At 39.7% G+C, this 21102-nt stretch overlaps 1 long non-coding RNA gene across 2 annotated transcripts; it reads right to left on the bottom strand.

Moving 5' to 3' along the window:
* Nucleotides 1-13622: 13622 nt before the first annotated feature.
* Nucleotides 13623-20206, bottom strand: LOC127069869 (uncharacterized). 2 transcript variants are annotated; one of them, XR_007783777.1, is made up of 4 exons: nt 19758-20206; nt 14012-14167; nt 13804-13946; nt 13623-13725 (listed from the first exon to the last, which is right to left on the bottom strand). It is a non-coding gene; the product is annotated as an uncharacterized LOC127069869 (long non-coding RNA). The 2 variants fall into 2 exon arrangements; XR_007783778.1 differs by lacking the exons at nt 13804-13946; nt 14012-14167 and adding an exon at nt 15130-15272.
* Between the last annotated feature and the right edge of the window lie 896 nt (nt 20207-21102).

Below are 21102 nucleotides of genomic sequence, written 5' to 3'. Positions count from 1 at the left end.
TAATTGAATTTAGACAGACGAGAGATATTGTAAAAATATAGAAATATGCAGCCATTCGCCCGGTAATACTTGCGCTTTATAATTAAATGTATAATTTAGCTATAGATTTTAAATATAATCAAGACATATATTTCGATATTTCGCAAGTATTACCGACCCAGGTCCCACCGCTTGGAGGTTGCTGCATCTGGGGACCCACGGGCTAACGGGGACTCTACTCTAAAATTCGCGTGACCGGCGTGATCAAATACGTACGGACGTTCTATAAAACGAAGTCCCCGGTAGGACTTTTAATCGCGCCCGACACTCCCGGGAGTGTTAAAATAACGGTGACTCTACTCTAAATTCGCGTTCGCGGCGTTCGCGGCGTCCACGTACCAACCAAGAATTCAGGAAGCTAACTGGAGGAGGGTCAGTCCACGCTTACGGATAGCAAACCATAATACTTGGCAGGACGTAAACCGACACACGACCGATCATTTATTCGTTTTAGCAATCAAACGAAGTCCATTACCGTAGGACTTTTAATCGCGCCCGAGAACATCACGTCCATGTCCGCCGACACAAGCGCGAGTGTTCTTTCTATCTTACCCGTATTCGCGTCTAACGATCGAATATGAACCGAACGATACGAGAACACATCGGACTGGATATATCGAAATCCGCGAAGAAGAAGAGGAGAAGAGAAAGAGAAGAAAAGGAAGCCGGAATATGCGCGCACGTGAAGAGGATAGAATTCGGAAGAAAAGAAAGAAGGCGTATCCGGAAAGTCACACATGCACGTGTGAGAACGATGAAATGGAAAAGAAAAGATGGCCATAGAATGTAGCTACACTTGACCAAAACCAGAGTACGAAAATCGAGCTCGTTTTTTCGATACTGAAAGAAGGAAACCCGCACAGAAGCCCACACCCACAAGCCCCACTCATGGGTCCCACCCGAAAGAATAATTAATCTTGAGTAGTTATTTTCGAATAAACGAAAGATGTAAGTAAGAATGTAAAATGTACGAACTTCGATGTTTAATTTGGAAATACATAGAAGATTTCAAAAAAGTCTTGAAGAACGCAGCTATTCGCTCGGAAATACTTGCAGGCTATAAGATATCGATACATCACAAGTACTGCCGACCCAGGTCCCACCGCGTGGAGGTTGCTGCTTCTGGAGACCCACGGACTAACGGTGGCTCTACTCTTTACTACTTCTACTACTATCAAGAAAGCAAAGCAACGGGGCGACCTCCACTCCCGACGAATTCAAGCCTCCAAACGCTAAAATTGCAGCCCCATGCGTCTCCGCATTTGGGAACCGACTTACGCATAGCTCAACTATCCAACACCGGAAGCTTCGATCGCCACTTGAGCACAACCGATTGTGCTTCGCGACAAACGCCGGAACCCAAAATTGAATCCTCCCGCACTCACAGATACTTACACGAGTATTCCGGAAACACTCACGCGAGTATGTTGAGTACGTTGGAGCCAATGTTGGACTTAAACGCGCCCGAGAACACCAACGCCTATGCCAGCCGACATAAGCGAGTGTCCTTCTATCTTGCCCGAACGGGAGAAAAGAAATCTTTCTACGCCTGAGGTGGAAAGATTCTTTAAACACCCGTATAAAAATCTAAGTCCCGCGATGCTCCTTGGCCGATGAAACGCTTGCGGCACGTGGAAATACGCGAACTAACGGGGATTCTACTCTAAAATCCACGATCCGAGATGGCTTTCCGCTTCGGGAGCTTCAAGCTTCTCAGCAAACTGGAGATGTATAAAACCCCGCTTACAGATTGCTCCACCGTCCACACCGTCGGCTTCAGACATCTCGAGACACGACCGGTCGTGTCTATATTTCGCTATTTCAAAGAACAAAACGAAGTCCTCGGTAGGACTAAATCTCGCGATCGCGAACACCCACGCGCGTGCCGGCCGTCACGCGCGTGAGTGTTTTCCCTATCATTCGCGTACGGAAGCAAGGAGACATACCCTCCCTGCATATAACAAAAATTATATGCAGAGAGGTTCCATTAACTTCCGTGTAAAAATCCCACGATGATTAGTCCCTCGATTACCTACCTGAAACAGACAAAGGATAAAAGAAGAGATGAATATAAAAGCAAAAATTAAACAGGTAACATAAACTAAATATAAAAGCAAAAATTAGAAATAACAAAAATTAAATATAAAAGCAAAAATTAAACAGGTAACATAAACTAAATATAAAAGCAAAAATTAAAAAGATAACAAAAATTAAATATAAAAGCAAAAATTAAACAGGTAACATAAACTAAATATAAAAGCAAAAATTAAAAAGATAACAAAAATTAAATATAAAAGCAAAAATTAAAAAGATTAGAAAAATTAAATATAAGAGTAAAAATTATATGCAAAAAGACATTTAATTTAAAAACTTTCCTGTAAATGTTTAATTTCATGATGATCGATCCCTGAATGATCCCTCGCTCGATGATCGCTCCCTCGATGATCTAACCTGAAACAGAAAAAGAGTTAAAAAATGATTAGAAAAAGATAAATAGAAAAGAGGAAAAGAAAAGAAGAGAAGAAGTGAAAAAGAGTATTTGCGTAAGTGTGAGTGAGAAAATTAGAATTCGGAGCGATTGATGTGCATCTCGAAGATCGTTTCACTCGAGGAAAATCAGAGTACTAGAATTGAGTTTGACTTTTCCCTAGTGAAAGAACCAAACCCGCCTAAGGCCCACACCCGAGGGCCCCTCCCAAGGGTCCCACCCGAGAGTAGTCAGAGTAATTAATCGACAATTTAATTAACAATTTAAAATAATTGTTTAAATTATAATATGCAGCCATTCGCCCGGTAGTACTTGCGCTATATAATTACACATATACATATATAATTTAGTTATAGATTTTAGATATAATTTAGATATAGATTTCAATATTTCGCAAGTATTACCGACCCAGGTCCCACCGCTTGGAGGTTGCTGCATCTGGAGACCCACGGGCTAACGGGGACTCTACTCTAAAATTCGCGTTCGAGATGCCTTTCCGCTTCGGGAGCTTCGAGCTTCGCAGCAAACTGGAGATGTATAAAACCCCGCTTACAGATTGCTCCACCGTCCACACCGTCGGCTTCAGACATCTCGAGACACGACCGGTCGTGTCTATATTTCGCTATTTCAAAGAACAAAACGAAGTCCTCGGTAGGACTAAATCTCGCGATCGCGAACACCCACGCGCGTGCCGGCCGTCACGCGCGTGAGTGTTTTCCCTATCATTCGCGTACGGAAGCAAGGAGACATACCCTCCCTGCATATAACAAAAATTATATGCAGAGAGGTTCCATTAACTTCCGTGTAAAAATCCCACGATGATTAGTCCCTCGATTACCTACCTGAAACAGACAAAGGATAAAAGAAGAGATGAATATAAAAGCAAAAATTAAACAGGTAACATAAACTAAATATAAAAGCAAAAATTAGAAATAACAAAAATTAAATATAAAAGCAAAAATTAAACAGGTAACATAAACTAAATATAAAAGCAGAAATTAGAAATAACAAAAATTAAATATAAAAGCAAAAATTAAACAGGTAACATAAACTAAATATAAAAGCAAAAATTAAAAAGATAACAAAAATTAAATATAAAAGCAAAAATTAAATATAAAAGCAAAAATTAAAAAGATTAGAAAAATTAAATATAAGAGTAAAAATTATATGCAAAAAGACATTTAATTCAAAAACTTTCCTGTAAAAATTTAATTTCATGATGATCGATCCCTGGATGATTCCTCGCTCGATGATCGCTCCCTCGATGATCTAACCTGAAACAGAAAAAGAGTTAAAAAATGATTAGAAAAAAATAAATAGAAAAGAGGAAAAGAAAAGAAGAAGAGAAGAAGTGAAAAAGAGTATTTGCGTAAGTGTGAGTGAGAAAATTAGAATTCGGAGCGATTGATGTGCATCTCGAAGATCGTTTCACTCGAGGAAAATCAGAGTACTAGAATTGAGTTTAACTTTTCCCTAGTGAAAGAACCAAACCCGCCTAAGGCCCACACCCGAGGGCCCCTCCCAAGGGTCCCACCCGAGAGAAGACAGAGTAATGAATCGACAATTTAATCGACAATTAAAAATAATCGTTTAAACTATAATATGCAGCCATTCGCCCGGTAGTACTTGCGCTATATAATTACATATATAACTTAGATATAGATTTCGATATTTCGCAAGTACTACCGACCCAGGTCCCACCGCGTGGAGGTAGCCGCATCTGGGGACCCACGAGCTAACGGGGACTCTAATCTCTAAGATTCGCGAGACCGGCGTGAGCAAATAATCGCCGAACAAATAAAACGAAGTCCCCGGTAGGACTTTTAATCGCGCTCGGACACTCACGTGAATGTCCGAATGACTCTACTATAAAATACGCATTACCGGCGTAACTTTATCTATATATCAAGCAAATAAATCTAAGTCCACGGGAGGACACTTAATTCGCGCCCGAACACTCACGTGGTGTTAGTACAACGGTAACTCTACTCTAAAATCCGCGTACCCGGCGTTCGCGAGGTAACATGAGCGAACAGGGACATCGAGTCCGCAACGGTATCCTACTAGGGATGACGTTGAGGCCGTCAGCCTCGGATGCCCACATCCCGCCTTTAAGCACAGCCGTCTGTGCCTTTCGCATTTCGAACAATAAAACGAAGTCCACGGTAGGACCTTTAATCGCGCCCGAACACTCACGTGAGTGTTAGAATGACGGTGACTCTACTCTAATTCGCGGTCCCGCGGGGTTGCATACACCTCACCATGGACTCAGGTGACTATAGATATAAGGTGGGTCAGTCAACGGACTGAACATCCTTACAAATAGCCATATACCATCCTCCTCAGTAGCACATAGACCGTCTCACTCTACAGTCATCCGATGACCGTATCACGACCGGTCATTCGTTCGTTTTTAGCAATCAAACGAAGTCCATTATCGTAGGACTTTTAATCGCGCCCGGGAACACCACGCCTGTGCCCGCCGACACACGCGCAAATGTTCTTTCTATCTTACCCGTATTCGCGTCTAACAATCGAATATGAAACAAACCATTCGACGATACATTGAACCTGCGCCGATGTATCGAAATCAGTGAAGAGCAGAAGATGAGGAAGAGAAAGAGAAGAAAAGGAAGCCGGAACGTGCGCGCATGTTCAAACGACAGAACTCGGAAAGAAGGAGAGAAAAGAAAATCTGCAAGATGGAGTGAAACACGTACACATGTGAAAAAGATGGAATTGAAAAGAAGAGAAGAGAAGAGAAAAGAAAAGAAAAGAAATGATGGACCTGATCAAAACGGGAATACGAAACTCGAGCTCGATTTTTCGATACTGAACGGAGACCCGCACTGAAGCCCACGCCCATGAGCCCCACTCATGGGACCCACCCGAGAAGAATTGTAACAATTAGTGTGAAAAAATTATTTCAATTATTACATACCTGCGCGAAACAATGAATAAAAATGACTGTGAATTTATTGCTGAATATACGAAAGGTGTAAGAAACGTGAATAAAAGATGTGAAATGAAATTTGGAATTACATAGAAAAGATCTTGGAAAAATCTTAAAATATGCAGCCATTCGCTCGGCAATACTTGCACACCATAAGATTTTGACGAAACGCAAGTACTTCCGACCCAGGTCCCACCGCGTGGAGGTTGCTGCAGTTGGAGACCCACGGGCTAACGGGGTCTCTACTCTAAATTTCGCGTGACCAGCGTGATCAAATAATCGTTCAATAAAACGAAGTCCCCGGTAGGACTTTTAATCGCGCCCGAACACTCCCGTGAGTGTTATAATAACGGTGACTCTAATTTCGCGTTCGCGGCGTCCACGTACCAACCGAGAATTCAGGAGGCTAACTGGAGGAGGGTCAGTCCACGCTTACGGATAGCAGATCCATACCACTCGGCAGCACACGAACCGACACACGACCGGTCATTTATTCGTTTTGGCAATCAAACGAAGTCCATTACCGTAGGACTTTTATTCGCGCCCGAGAACACCACGTTTATGTCCGCCGACACAAGCGCGAGTGTTCTTTCTATCTTACCCGTATTCGCGTCTAACGATCGATTATGAAACGAACCTTTCGACGATATATGGGAACTTCGCCGATATATCGAAAACCGTGAAGAAGAGAAAGTGGAAAACAAAACCGGAACATGCGCGCACGTGAATAAGACAAAACTCAGAAGAATAGAAAGGATATCTGGAAGTTATAATGAAACGCAGGCATGTGTGAAAACGATGAAATTGAAATGAAAAGATGGACATAGAAAAGAAAAGAAAAGAAAAGAAAAGAGAAAATAAATTCGACCAGTCAGAGTACGGAAATCGAGCTGGATTTTTCGGTACTGAAAGGAGACCCGCACAGAAGCCCACGCCCATGAGCCCTTCTCATGGGTCCCACCCGAGAGAAACTATGATAATTAATCTCGAATAATTATTTCAATTATTGTCGAGCTACGCGTTTCAATGAATAGAAATGACTGTGAATTTACTGCTGAATATACGGAAAGTGTAAGAAAGAATGTAAAATGTACGTCCTTCGATGTTCAATTTAGAATTACATAGAGGGAATTTTAGACAACCCTTAAAGAACGCAGCCATTCGCTCGGCAATACTTGCACACCATAAGATTTTGACGAAACGCAAGTACTTCCGACCCAGGTCCCACCGCGTGGAGGTTGCTGCAGTTGGAGACCCACGGACTAACGGGGTCTCTACTCTAAATTTCGCGTGACCAGCGTGATCAAATGATCGACGTTCAATAAAACGAAGTCCCCGGTAGGACTTTTAATCGCGCCCGAACACTCCCGTGAGTGTTATAATAACGGTGACTCTAAATTCGCGTTCGCGGCGTCCACGTACCAACCGAGAATTCAGGAGGCTAACTGGAGGAGGGTCAGTCCACGCTTACGGATAGCAGATCCATACCACTCGGCAGCACACGAACCGACACACGACCGGTCATTTATTCGTTTTGGCAATCAAACGAAGTCCATTACCGTAGGACTTTTATTCGCGCCCGAGAACACCACGCCTGTGCCCCGACAAATGCGTAAGTGTTCTTCCTATCCTACCCGTATTCCGCGCGGATATATCGAGATTCGCGAAGAAGAGGAAAAGATGAAGAGAAAGAAGAGAAAGAGAAGAAGCAAATGAGAAGAGAAGAAAACAAGAGTGTGCGCACACGTGAGAAGGATGAAGCAGAAAAGAAAAGAAAGAAAAGAATATCCGTAAGATGCAATGGAACATAGACCCCTGTGAAAAAGATGAAATTGGAAAGAAAATATGGACATGGAAAAGAAAAGAAAAGAAAAGACATACCCGAGCAAAACCAGAGTACGAAAATCCAGCTCGATTATTCGGTACTGAAGGAAGGAGACCCGCACAGAAGCCCACGCCCAAGGGCCCATCCCAAGGGACCCACCCGACAGAAACTATAATAATTAATTATTATAAAATTATATTTTTGAATAAACAAAAATGAAAGAGCGCATTTATTGCAGAATATATGGAAGATGTACGAATGAACGTAAATTGAACGTACTTCGAAATTTAGTTGGAATTTGATAGAGAAAATCTTGGAAAAATCTTGAAGAACGCAGCCATTCGCTCGGTAATACTTGCAGTCTACGAGTTTCCGATCTTTCACAAGTACTTCCGACCCAGGTCCCACCGCGTGGAGGTTGCTGCATCTGGAGACCCGCGGACTAGCGGTGACTCTACTTTTTACTACTACACTACTATCAAGAAAGCAAAGCAACGGGGCGACCTCCACTCCCGACGAATTCAAGCCTCCAAACGCTAAAATTGCAGCCCCATGCGTCTCCGCATTTGGGAACCGACTTACGCATAGCTCAACTATCCAACATCGGAAGCTTCGATCACCACTTGAGCACAACCGATTGTGCTTCGCGACAAACGCCGGAACCCAAAATTGAATCCTCCCGCACTCACAGATACTTACACGAGTATTCCGGAAACACTCACGCGAGTATGTTGAGTACGTTGGAGCCAATGTTGGACTTAAACGCGCCCGAGAACACCAACGCCTATGCCAGCCGACATAAGCGAGTGTCCTTCTATCTTGCCCGAACGGGAGAAAAGAAATCTTTCTACGCCTGAGGTGGAAAGATTCTTTAAACACCCGTATAAAAATCTAAGTCCCGCGATGCTCCTTGGCCGATGAAACGCTTGCGGCACGTAGAAATACGCGAACTAACGGGGATTCTACTCTAAAATCCACGATCCGAGATGGCTTTCCGCTTCGGGAGCTTCAAGCTTCTCAGCAAACTGGAGATGTATAAAACCCCGCTTACAGATTGCTCCACCGTCCACACCGTCGGCTTCAGACATCTCGAGACACGACCGGTCGTGTCTATATTTCGCTATTTCAAAGAACAAAACGAAGTCCTCGGTAGGACTAAATCTCGCGATCGCGAACACCCACGCGCGTGCCGGCCGTCACGCGCGTGAGTGTTTTCCCTATCATTCGCGTACGGAAGCAAGGAGACATTCCCTCCCTGCATATAACAAAAATTATATGCAGAGAGGTTCCATTAACTTCCGTGTAAAAATCCCACGATGATTAGTTCCTCGATTACCTACCTGAAACAGACAAAGGATAAAAGAAGAGATGAATATAAAAGCAAAAATTAAACAGATAACATAAACTAAATATAAAAGCAAAAATTAGAAATAACAAAAATTAAATATAAAAGCAAAAATTAAACAGGTAACATAAACTAAATATAAAAGCAAAAATTAAAAAGATAACAAAAATTAAATATAAAAGCAAAAATTAAAAAGATTAGAAAAATTAAATATAAGAGTAAAAATTATATGCAAAAAGACATTTAATTTAAAAACTTTCCTGTAAATGTTTAATTTCATGATGATCGATCCCTGAATGATCCCTCGCTCGATGATCGCTCCCTCGATGATCTAACCTGAAACAGAAAAAGAGTTAAAAAATGATTAGAAAAAGATAAATAGAAAAGAGGAAAAGAAAAGAAGAGAAGAAGTGAAAAAGAGTATTTGCGTAAGTGTGAGTGAGAAAATTAGAATTCGGAGCGATTGATGTGCATCTCGAAGATCGTTTCACTCGAGGAAAATCAGAGTACTAGAATTGAGTTTGACTTTTCCCTAGTGAAAGAACCAAACCCGCCTAAGGCCCACACCCGAGGGCCCCTCCCAAGGGTCCCACCCGAGAGAAGTCAGAGTAATTAATCGACAATTTAATTAACAATTTAAAATAATTGTTTAAATTATAATATGCAGCCATTCGCCCGGTAGTACTTGCGCTATATAATTACACATATACATATATAATTTAGTTATAGATTTTAGATATAATTTAGATATAGATTTCAATATTTCGCAAGTATTACCGACCCAGGTCCCACCGCTTGGAGGTTGCTGCATCTGGAGACCCACGGGCTAACGGGGACTCTACTCTAAAATTCGCGTTCGAGATGCCTTTCCGCTTCGGGAGCTTCGAGCTTCGCAGCAAACTGGAGATGTATAAAACCCCGCTTACAGATTGCTCCACCGTCCACACCGTCGGCTTCAGACATCTCGAGACACGACCGGTCGTGTCTATATTTCGCTATTTCAAAGAACAAAACGAAGTCCTCGGTAGGACTAAATCTCGCGATCGCGAACACCCACGCGCGTGCCGGCCGTCACGCGCGTGAGTGTTTTCCCTATCATTCGCGTACGGAAGCAAGGAAACATTCCTGTTCTGCTATATAATTCCTATATAATAGAGATTATATGCAAAGAGGTTCCTTTAACTTCCGTGTAAAGATCCCACGATGATAGGTCCTGCGATCACCTAACTTGAAACAGAAAAAGAATATATTATATATATATAGTAAAATATGAGTAAAAATTAAAAAGATAACACAAATTAAATATAAAATCAAAAATTAAAAAGGTAATAAACGTTAAATATAAGAGCAAAAATTAAATGCAATATTATATGCAAAAAGACATTTATATTCAAAAACTTCCCTGTAAAAATTTAATTTCACGATGATTGATCCTTCGATGATCTAACCTGAAACAGAAAAAGAGTATAAAATGAGAGATAAATATAAGAGCAAACATTAAAAAAATATAAAAATTAAATATAAATACAAAAATTATATGCAAAATTATATTCAAAAAGATATGTATATTCAAAAACTTCCCTGTAAAAATTTAATTTCATGATGATCGATTCCTCGTTGAACTAACCTGAAACAGAAAAAGAGTAAAATAAAAGGATGAGAAAAAATAAAAAGAGGAAAAGAAATGAAGAAGAGAAAAAGGAAAAAAGAAGCCCGAAGTATTTGCGTAAGTGTGCGTGAGAAAAATAGAATTCCGAACGGTGTGCATTTCAAAGATCGTTTCGCTCGATGAAAATCAAAATACTATGATTGAATTCGATTTTCCTAGTGAAAGAACGAAACCCGCCTGAGGCCCACACCCGAGGGCCCCTCCCAAGGGTCCCACCCGAGACTTTAGACGAAGAAGATTGAAATATGCAGCATTTCGCCCGGTAGTACTTGCAGTATATAGTTATATATATTATTTAGTTATAAATTTTAAATATTATTTAGACATAAATTTCCACATATTGCAAGTACTACCGACCCAGGTCCCACCGCTTGGAGGTAACTGCATATAGGGACCCACGGGCTAACGGGGACTCTACCCTAAAATTTGCAAGACTGGCGCGATTAAATAATCGACGTAATTAAACGAAGTCCACGGTAGGACTTTTTTAATCGCGCTCGGACACTCACGTGAATGTCCGAATGACGGTGACTCTACTCTAAATTACGCATTATCGACGTAATCTAATTTATATTTCAAGCGAATAAAACTTGATCTTATGAAAACAAAATTGTAAGTTTAATCGAACTTTAAAGAAAATAAAAATGAAAAATTTGTGACTCGACTTTAATGTAAAACTTGATTTTATTAAAATAAAGTTATGATTTTAATTTAAATTTAAAAAAGAAAAATGCGTTTACTCTACTTTAACAATAGAAATGCATAAAATATCTAAAAATTCAATTCGCGTACGCGTGAAAATGTAGGATGGGAGACGGAATATTACGTCGTCTCAGTTTCTCAAATCTACATTACTACTACATAAGAGCATTTTGAGTGACTACGTGATAAAATTAAAATACTACTAAGAGCCAATTTCGAAGAGTTCCGTGGAACCTTCGAAAATAGCTCGATAATCTAATAATTGCCCTCTTGAGCCACAATTTGTGGGGGCCTCTTCGGCATATAGCCTCTTCTTTGCTTCGTGCCCTAACCGCTACAATAGAACACATTCGATAACTATCGTCGATACTAAATAACTACAACCGACCCTTATTCTAAGACGTAGAAGAAAACCAATAAATCTAAAGCAACTCTGAACCAAACCTGAAACGAAAAATCGAGAAAGCATCGGAAGAGAAACGAGAAATAATATATTAATTGCTGAAAATCCTAAGCTAAAAATTGATTAACTTATTATATGTTCTACGCGTTGTGATTCTACAAGTCTCTTTGTCTTTTATCAACGACTCTATTCTTTCAGAAGCAATGACTCTACTTTATTCATTCAAAAGCAATGATTCTACTGAGACTTTTCTTTTAATAATAAAAATAATTAATCTTTAATTAAAAATTTAATGAAAAATCATTGGACGCTCCTTCTTACAAGCAATTATTCGAATTATTAGAAAAGAAATCATACGATTTCGCTTGTAATCCAGAGATTATCCATCGCGAATGTCTTCTAACTTATTGATTATTAAAATTCGCGAATATCGCGATACTTTATCATTTTCGTAAAGGAAAATTATTTCAAAATGCATTGAAATATTGAAAATTTCAAATAATTATAATTAACGCGTTTAAGCAAGAAGACTCTATCCTGATCTAATAAATAAATCAAAAAATAACGAACCATTCACGAGTAAATTTCCGGAGAAATTTACTCGTGGTCACTCAATGCTCTTCTACTTATTAATTACAACCAATCACTCGTGCCGATTCGGACCTTTCGTCCTCGACATGATTGAGTGATCGGAGGGACTTAAAAATTAACTTACTACTTTAGAAGTTCTGCGACGGCTCCAAAACACTGGACCGCGATTTAGGTCGAAATTGAGGGTGGATGATTTGTAGTTGGTTGAAAATGAGGTAGGTCGACATCGACGTTGGTCGAGATCCTCTTCAGTGATGCACTGACTCTAATTCGCGGTAGTTATTTATTAACGAACGATCACTGAATCTATTTCGCGTTACTACTATTCTTTATAAGTACAGTCTGTGCGACTGTTAAGAAAGCAAATAACTTTACGAACAAACACTGACTCTAAGGACTGCATTGCGCGCAGTCTATGCAAAAACACTTATGGTTTAAATCGCGAAACGCGAACGAACAAACACTGCTTCTACTTCGCGATATTTTTATTTTAGCGATACAAATCCTCGATTACTTCATTGCTACGCGCGCGATTGCAACGAGGTTCTGAAACAAAAATCCAAAGGAAATAATAAGTATCACTGTTATAATGAAAACTATAAATCATTAAAGAAATATGTGATAGAGAAATATACTTACTTTAAGTCTTCGTTAATACTCGCTCGAATGACATTCGCAAAAATTTCTAAGTCCACTCGTGGAGATAGATTTTCAAAGTCCTCCGAGAGTCCAAAAATTTCTAAGTCCACTCGTGCTGATAAATTGTCAAAGTCCTCCGGGAGTCAAAAATTTCTAAGTCCATTCGTGGAGATAGATTGTGAAAGTCCACCGGGAATGCAAAAATTTCTAAGTGCCTTCGTGGTGATAGATTTTTAGTCTACCGGGAATGTAAAAATTTCTAAGTCCCTTCGTGGTGATAGATTTTCAAAGTCCACCGGGAGTGCAAAAATTTCTAAGTCCACTCGTGGAGATAGATTTTCAAAGTCCTCCGGGAGTCAAAAATTTCTAAGTCCACTCGTGGAGATAGATTTTCAAAGTCCTCCGGGAGTCAACAATTTCTAAGTGCCTTCGTGGTGATAGATTTTTAGTCTACCGGGAATGTAAAAATTTCTAAGTCCCTTCGTGGTGATAGATTTTCAAAGTCCACCGGGAGTGCAAAAATTTCTAAGTCCACTCGTGCTGATAAATTGTCAAAGTCCTTCGGGAGTGCAAAAATTTCTAAGTCCACTCGTGGAGATAGATTTTCAAAGTCCACCGGGAATGCAAATATTTCTAAGTCCCTTCGTGGTGATACATTTTCAAAGTCCTCCGGGAGTCAAAAATTTCTAAGTCCACTCGTGGAGATAGATTTTCAAAGTCCACCGGGAATGCAAATATTTCTAAGTCCCTTCGTGGTGATACATTTTCAAAGTCCTCCGGGAGTCAAAAATTTCTAAGTCCATTCGTGGAGATAGATTGTCAAAGTCCCCCGAAAATGCGAAGTCGGTCTGAAACAAAATAGAAAATATAGAATTTCGAAAATATGAATAATATAATATTGTACTTGCGTAAACTCTTCGTGAATACTCGCTCGAGAGGCATCCTGCGAAATTTTCTATGCTCCCTCGTCGAAGTCCAAAACACAACTGCACCAGTAACTGTAAGAGGCGGTCGCAGGCCCGTCTTTGTTCTCCCCTCTCGCAGCTCACTATCCCCACTTCGCAATTTAATCTAAAATCAAATAAACTGTACAGAATATTGTAGGAATGAGAAATCCGAAAATATATTTTATTAACTGTTCGTTAATACTTGCAGGAATGTCCTCCGCGAAATTTTCCAAGTTCTCTCGTCGAAGTCCAAAACACAACTGAACTAGTAAATGTAAAAGTCGGTCGAAGGCCCGTCTTTGTTGTTCTCTCTCGCAGCCGAATATCCCCACTTCGCAATTCAATCTAAAATCATATAAACGCTATAGAATATTGTAATTATGAGAAATTCGGAAATATATTTTACTAACTGTTCGTTAATATTTGCAGGAATGTCCTCCGCGAAATTTTCTATGTTCCATCGTTGAAGTCCAAAACACAACTGTACTAGTAACTGTAAGAGGCGGTCGCAGGCCCGTCTTTGTTGTCGTCTCTCGCAGCCGAGTATCCCCACTTCGGAATTCAATCTAAAATCATATAAACGCTATAGAATATTGTAATTATGAGAAATTCGGAAATATATTTTACTAACTATTCGTTAATATTTGCAGGAATGACCTCCGCGAAATTTTCTAAGTTCCCTCGTCGAAGTCCAAAACACAACTGCACTAGTAACTGTAAGAGGCGGTCGCAGGCCCGTCATTGTTGTCCCCTCTAGCAGCTTACTATCCCCACTTCGCAATTCAATCTAAAATCATATAAACGCTATAGAATATTGTAATTATGAGAAATTCGGAAATATATTTTACTAACTGTTCGTTAATACTTGCAGGAATGACCTCCGCGAAATTTTCTAAGTACCCTCGTCAAAGTCCAAAATACAACTGAACCAGTAACTGTAAGAGTCGGTCGAAGGCCCGTCTTTGTTCTCCCCTCTCGCAGTTCACTATCCCCACTTCGCAATTTAATCTAAAATCAAATAAACTGTACAGAATATTGTAGGAATGAGAAATTCGAAAATATATTTTATTAATTGTTCGTTAATACTTGCAGGAATGTCCTCCGCGAAATTTTCTATGTTCCATCGTTGAAGTCCAAAACACAACTGTACTAGTAACTGTAAGAGGCGGTCGCAGGCCCGTCTTTGTTGTCGTCTCTCGCAGCCGAGTATCCCCACTTCGCAATTCAATCTAAAATCATATAAACGCTATAGAATATTGTAATTATGAGAAATTCGGAAATATATTTTACTAACTGTTCGTTAATACTTGCAGGAATGACCTCCGCGAAATTTTCTAAGTACCCTCGTCAAAGTCCAAAATACAACTGAACCAGTAACTGTAAGAGTCGGTCGAAGGCCCGTCTTTGTTCTCCCCTCTCGCAGTTCACTATCCCCACTTCGCAATTTAATCTAAAATCAAATAAACTGTACAGAATATTGTAGGAATGAGAAATTCGAAAATATATTTTATTAATTGTTCGTTAATACTTGCAGGAATGTCCTCCGCGAAATTTTCTATGTTCCATCGTTGAAGTCCAAAACACAACTGTACTAGTAACTGTAAGAGGCGGTCGCAGGCCCGTCTTTGTTGTCGTCTCTCGCAGCCGAGTATCCCCACTTCGGAATTCAATCTAAAATCATATAAACGCTATAGAATATTGTAATTATGAGAAATTCGGAAATATATTTTACTAACTATTCGTTAATATTTGCAGGAATGACCTCCGCGAAATTTTCTAAGTTCCCTCGTCGAAGTCCAAAACACAACTGCACTAGTAACTGTAAGAGGCGGTCGCAGGCCCGTCATTGTTGTCCCCTCTAGCAGCTTACTATCCCCACTTCGCAATTCAATCTAAAATCATATAAACGCTATAGAATATTGTAATTATGAGAAATTCGGAAATATATTTTACTAACTGTTCGTTAATACTTGCAGGAATGACCTCCGCGAAATTTTCTAAGTACCCTCGTCAAAGTCCAAAATACAACTGAACCAGTAACTGTAAGAGTCGGTCGAAGGCCCGTCTTTGTTCTCCCCTCTCGCAGTTCACTATCCCCACTTCGCAATTTAATCTAAAATCAAATAAACTGTACAGAATATTGTAGGAATGAGAAATTCGAAAATATATTTTATTAATTGTTCGTTAATACTTGCAGGAATGTCCTCCGCGAAATTTTCTATGTTCCATCGTTGAAGTCCAAAACACAACTGTACTAGTAACTGTAAGAGGCGGTCGCAGGCCCGTCTTTGTTGTCGTCTCTCGCAGCCGAGTATCCCCACTTCGCAATTCAATCTAAAATCATATAAACGCTATAGAATATTGTAATTATGAGAAATTCGGAAATATATTTTACTAACTGTTCGTTAATACTTGCAGGAATGACCTCCGCGAAATTTTCTAAGTACCCTCGTCAAAGTCCAAAATACAACTGAACCAGTAACTGTAAGAGTCGGTCGAAGGCCCGTCTTTGTTCTCCCCTCTCGCAGTTCACTATCCCCACTTCGCAATTTAATCTAAAATCAAATAAACTGTACAGAATATTGTAGGAATGAGAAATTCGAAAATATATTTTATTAATTGTTCGTTAATACTTGCAGGAATGTCCTCCGCGAAATTTTCTATGTTCCATCGTTGAAGTCCAAAACACAACTGTACTAGTAACTGTAAGAGGCGGTCGCAGGCCCGTCTTTGTTGTCGTCTCTCGCAGCCGAGTATCCCCACTTCGCAATTCAATCTAAAATCATATAAACGCTATAGAATATTGTAATTATGAGAAATTCGGAAATATATTTTACTAACTATTCGTTAATATTTGCAGGAATGACCTCCGCGAAATTTTCTAAGTTCCCTCGTCGAAGTCCAAAACACAACTGCACTAGTAACTGTAAGAGGCGGTCGCAGGCCCGTCATTGTTGTCCCCTCTAGCAGCTTACTATCCCCACTTCGCAATTCAATCTAAAATCATATAAACGCTATAGAATATTGTAATTATGAGAAATTCGAAAATATATTTTACTAACTGTTCGTTAATACTTGCAGGAATGACCTCCGCGAAATTTTCTAAGTACCCTCGTCAAAGTCCAAAATACAACTGAACCAGTAACTGTAAGAGTCGGTCGAAGGCCCGTCTTTGTTCTCCCCTCTCGCAGTTCACTATCCCCACTTCGCAATTTAATCTAAAATCAAATAAACTGTACAGAATATTGTAGGAATGAGAAATTCGAAAATATATTTTATTAATTGTTCGTTAATACTTGCAGGAATGTCCTCCGCGAAATTTTCTATGTTCCATCGTTGAAGTCCAAAACACAACTGTACTAGTAACTGTAAGAGGCGGTCGCAGGCCCGTCTTTGTTGTCGTCTCTCGCAGCCGAGTATCCCCACTTCGCAATTCAATCTAAAATCATATAAACGCTATAGAATATTGTAATTATGAGAAATTCGGAAATATATTTTACTAACTGTTCGTTAATACTTGCAGGAATGACCTCCGCGAAATTTTCTAAGTACCCTCGTCAAAGTCCAAAATACAACTGAACCAGTAACTGTAAGAGTCGGTCGAAGGCCCGTCTTTGTTCTCCCCTCTCGCAGTTCACTATCCCCACTTCGCAATTTAATCTAAAATCAAATAAACTGTACAGAATATTGTAGGAATGAGAAATTCGAAAATATATTTTATTAATTGTTCGTTAATACTTGCAGGAATGTCCTCCGCGAAATTTTCTATGTTCCATCGTTGAAGTCCAAAACACAACTGTACTAGTAACTGTAAGAGGCGGTCGCAGGCCCGTCTTTGTTGTCGTCTCTCGCAGCCGAGTATCCCCACTTCGGAATTCAATCTAAAATCATATAAACGCTATAGAATATTGTAATTATGAGAAATTCGGAAATATATTTTACTAACTATTCGTTAATATTTGCAGGAATGACCTCCGCGAAATTTTCTAAGTTCCCTCGTCGAAGTCCAAAACACAACTGCACTAGTAACTGTAAGAGGCGGTCGCAGGCCCGTCATTGTTGTCCCCTCTAGCAGCTTACTATCCCCACTTCGCAATTCAATCTAAAATCATATAAACGCTATAGAATATTGTAATTATGAGAAATTCGGAAATATATTTTACTAACTGTTCGTTAATACTTGCAGGAATGACCTCCGCGAAATTTTCTAAGTACCCTCGTCAAAGTCCAAAATACAACTGAACCAGTAACTGTAAGAGTCGGTCGAAGGCCCGTCTTTGTTCTCCCCTCTCGCAGTTCACTATCCCCACTTCGCAATTTAATCTAAAATCAAATAAACTGTACAGAATATTGTAGGAATGAGAAATTCGAAAATATATTTTATTAATTGTTCGTTAATACTTGCAGGAATGACCTCCGCGAAATTTTCTATGTTCCATCGTTGAAGTCCAAAACACAACTGTACTAGTAACTGTAAGAGGCGGTCGCAGGCCCGTCTTTGTTGTCGTCTCTCGCAGCCGAGTATCCCCACTTCGCAATTCAATCTAAAATCATATAAACGCTATAGAATATTGTAATTATGAGAAATTCGGAAATATATTTTACTAACTGTTCGTTAATACTTGCAGGAATGACCTCCGCGAAATTTTCTAAGTACCCTCGTCAAAGTCCAAAATACAACTGAACCAGTAACTGTAAGAGTCGGTCGAAGGCCCGTCTTTGTTCTCCCCTCTCGCAGTTCACTATCCCCACTTCGCAATTTAATCTAAAATCAAATAAACTGTACAGAATATTGTAGGAATGAGAAATTCGAAAATATATTTTATTAATTGTTCGTTAATACTTGCAGGAATGTCCTCCGCGAAATTTTCTATGTTCCATCGTTGAAGTCCAAAACACAACTGTACTAGTAACTGTAAGAGGCGGTCGCAGGCCCGTCTTTGTTGTCGTCTCTCGCAGCCGAGTATCCCCACTTCGGAATTCAATCTAAAATCATATAAACGCTATAGAATATTGTAATTATGAGAAATTCGGAAATATATTTTACTAACTATTCGTTAATATTTGCAGGAATGACCTCCGCGAAATTTTCTAAGTTCCCTCGTCGAAGTCCAAAACACAACTGCACTAGTAACTGTAAGAGGCGGTCGCAGGCCCGTCATTGTTGTCCCCTCTAGCAGCTTACTATCCCCACTTCGCAATTCAATCTAAAATCATATAAACGCTATAGAATATTGTAATTATGAGAAATTCGGAAATATATTTTACTAACTGTTCGTTAATACTTGCAGGAATGACCTCCGCGAAATTTTCTAAGTACCCTCGTCAAAGTCCAAAATACAACTGAACCAGTAACTGTAAGAGTCGGTCGAAGGCCCGTCTTTGTTCTCCCCTCTCGCAGTTCACTATCCCCACTTCGCAATTTAATCTAAAATCAAATAAACTGTACAGAATATTGTAGGAATGAGAAATTCGAAAATATATTTTATTAATTGTTCGTTAATACTTGCAGGAATGTCCTCCGCGAAATTTTCTATGTTCCATCGTTGAAGTCCAAAACACAACTGTACTAGTAACTGTAAGAGGCGGTCGCAGGCCCGTCTTTGTTGTCGTCTCTCGCAGCCGAGTATCCCCACTTCGCAATTCAATCTAAAATCATATAAACGCTATAGAATATTGTAATTATGAGAAATTCGGAAATATATTTTACTAACTGTTCGTTAATACTTGCAGGAATGACCTCCGCGAAATTTTCTAAGTACCCTCGTCAAAGTCCAAAATACAACTGAACCAGTAACTGTAAGAGTCGGTCGAAGGCCCGTCTTTGTTCTCCCCTCTCGCAGTTCACTATCCCCACTTCGCAATTTAATCTAAAATCAAATAAACTGTACAGAATATTGTAGGAATGAGAAATTCGAAAATATATTTTATTAATTGTTCGTTAATACTTGCAGGAATGTCCTCCGCGAAATTTTCTATGTTCCATCGTTGAAGTCCAAAACACAACTGTACTAGTAACTGTAAGAGGCGGTCGCAGGCCCGTCTTTGTTGTCGTCTCTCGCAGCCGAGTATCCCCACTTCGGAATTCAATCTAAAATCATATAAACGCTATAGAATATTGTAATTATGAGAAATTCGGAAATATATTTTACTAACTATTCGTTAATATTTGCAGGAATGACCTCCGCGAAATTTTCTAAGTTCCCTCGTCGAAGTCCAAAACACAACTGCACTAGTAACTGTAAGAGGCGGTCGCAGGCCCGTCATTGTTGTCCCCTCTAGCAGCTTACTATCCCCACTTCGCAATTCAATCTAAAATCATATAAACGCTATAGAATATTGTAATTATGAGAAATTCGGAAATATATTTTACTAACTGTTCGTTAATACTTGCAGGAATGACCTCCGCGAAATTTTCTAAGTACCCTCGTCAAAGTCCAAAATACAACTGAACCAGTAACTGTAAGAGTCGGTCGAAGGCCCGTCTTTGTTCTCCCCTCTCGCAGTTCACTATCCCCACTTCGCAATTTAATCTAAAATCAAATAAACTGTACAGAATATTGTAGGAATGAGAAATTCGAAAATATATTTTATTAATTGTTCGTTAATACTTGCAGGAATGTCCTCCGCGAAATTTTCTATGTTCCATCGTTGAAGTCCAAAACACAACTGTACTAGTAACTGTAAGAGGCGGTCGCAGGCCCGTCTTTGTTGTCGTCTCTCGCAGCCGAGTATCCCCACTTCGCAATTCAATCTAAAATCATATAAACGCTATAGAATATTGTAATTATGAGAAATTCGGAAATATATTTTACTAACTGTTCGTTAATACTTGCAGGAATGACCTCCGCGAAATTTTCTAAGTACCCTCGTCAAAGTCCAAAATACAACTGAACCAGTAACTGTAAGAGTCGGTCGAAGGCCCGTCTTTGTTCTCCCCTCTCGCAGTTCACTATCCCCACTTCGCAATTTAATCTAAAATCAAATAAACTGTACAGAATATTGTAGGAATGAGAAATTCGAAAATATATTTTATTAATTGTTCGTTAATACTTGCAGGAATGTCCTCCGCGAAATTTTCTATGTTCCATCGTTGAAGTCCAAAACACAACTGTACTAGTAACTGTAAGAGGCGGTCGCAGGCCCGTCTTTGTTGTCGTCTCTCGCAGCCGAGTATCCCCACTTCGGAATTCAATCTAAAATCATATAAACGCTATAGAATATTGTAATTATGAGAAATTCGGAAATATATTTTACTAACTATTCGTTAATATTTGCAGGAATGACCTCCGCGAAATTTTCTAAGTTCCCTCGTCGAAGTCCAAAACACAACTGCACTAGTAACTGTAAGAGGCGGTCGCAGGCCCGTCATTGTTGTCCCCTCTAGCAGCTTACTATCCCCACTTCGCAATTCAATCTAAAATCATATAAACGCTATAGAATATTGTAATTATGAGAAATTCGGAAATATATTTTACTAACTGTTCGTTAATACTTGCAG

This window comes from Vespula vulgaris, chromosome 17 (assembly GCF_905475345.1).
Source record: "Vespula vulgaris chromosome 17, iyVesVulg1.1, whole genome shotgun sequence".
NCBI classification, from domain to species: domain Eukaryota; kingdom Metazoa; phylum Arthropoda; class Insecta; order Hymenoptera; family Vespidae; genus Vespula; species Vespula vulgaris.
The sequence above is the reverse complement of the archived record's forward strand: the minus strand, read 5'-3'. Positions and strand labels throughout refer to the sequence as shown.